Here is a 1,435-nt window from a genome sequence, read left to right on the forward strand (position 1 = left end):
TATATGGCATAATCACTGAAGTAAAGCATCGTTAAGTCTGTTCAGTACTAACAAGGCCGATAGCCATAAGTCACGTGCTCTCGTGTAATGAATGAATGCGTAAATGTAGGATTGACATGAAATTCTTAAAGATAGACTAAAATGACCGAAAAATGGGTTGAAATAACTTAAATATATAAGAGGTAAATGATTAGAATGACTTTAATGAACTTAAGGATGAATTGAGTGACCTTAAGAATAACTTGAAGGCTTAAAGAATAACTGGAATCCTCCAAAATAAACTTGAATGATCTGGAGAATGACTTGAATGGCTTTGAGACTGACTGATTGTAAAGTGGGTGATCATTTTACATTAAATTAATACAGAAAAGTGATTCTCAACTTTATAGCACAAAGTTACAAACATAAGTACAGCATGTAGTAAGAACAGATACTACACTTTGATCTTGGCCAACATGCCAAGAAAAGCTGTATTTATTTGCCCCCCCCCACCGAGCAAATTAGACACAAGGCCGATTTTTAATGTAAGGAGTGAAGGGGAAATGGGGATCTACTCCCCGGGTAGTAGGGGAGCTGGATAGTGACAATTGGTATGAAGGGTTGCCCCTACATTGACCAAGGTCTTACATGTGAGATTGACCCCACATATGGTTTTTGTTCGCAGTATCTGCCGGAACAGATACTACACTTTGATTTTGGCCAAAAGGCAAATAAAAACTTTAAAAGCTAAGAACAACATCCATTAAACACCAGACCTTTGATCTTAACCAAAAAGGCCAAGCACAAAAGTATTACGGACAAACCGACAGACCGACCGACCGACAGACCGACCGACCGACCGTCGAGCCGACGGAGTTACTTATAGAGCGACTAAAAATTGGTAACAATTGGAAATAACAGTGTCTTTAAGTTCTTTACACATATCTAGGCATTATTTCCAGTTGTCGTTTAATTACATTTACTACTTAATATCTAGAAAAACTGTCAGATATTGCGTAATCATTGCTTTACAATTAAAAGCCTGTGTCCATCATCTTGTTAGGATGGTCAAATGTTCCTCATCATTCCGACGACGAAATATTTCATTTTTCTAATTTTAAAATTAACTTTATGAATTCATATTATAGTGTTAATTAATGTAAGTTAAGTGATAGTTTTAATAATTTTAGATCCAGTTTATCTCTGTGACAACCTTTTATTTAGGAGAATCCTGCTAAAAATCAAGAAATACAAATGATAATTACCGGAATAAACCTGTGTTCACTACCAGACTATGCAAATAAGATTATATGTTACAATCCAATTAATAATATTCTCATAATCCTCTTAATATAAATGTTTAAAGTACATACTTGTTCAAATGAGGATTTAAAATTGAGCAAATCTTTGTAAAAAAAGGAATGAGTAGTTGCTTTACGTGTATACAGATGACAAG

General features: G+C 34.6%; 1 pseudogene; it reads right to left on the reverse strand.

Annotated features, from left to right (window-relative positions):
* Positions 1 to 333: 333 nt before the first annotated feature.
* On the reverse strand, positions 334 to 470 carry LOC145284898 (U2 spliceosomal RNA; annotated as a pseudogene).
* Between the last annotated feature and the right edge of the window lie 965 nt (positions 471 to 1,435).

Source organism: Euprymna scolopes, chromosome 1 (genome assembly GCF_053919585.1).
Source record: "Euprymna scolopes isolate OS-2025 chromosome 1, ASM5391958v1, whole genome shotgun sequence".
NCBI classification, from domain to species: Eukaryota; Metazoa; Mollusca; class Cephalopoda; order Sepiida; family Sepiolidae; genus Euprymna; species Euprymna scolopes.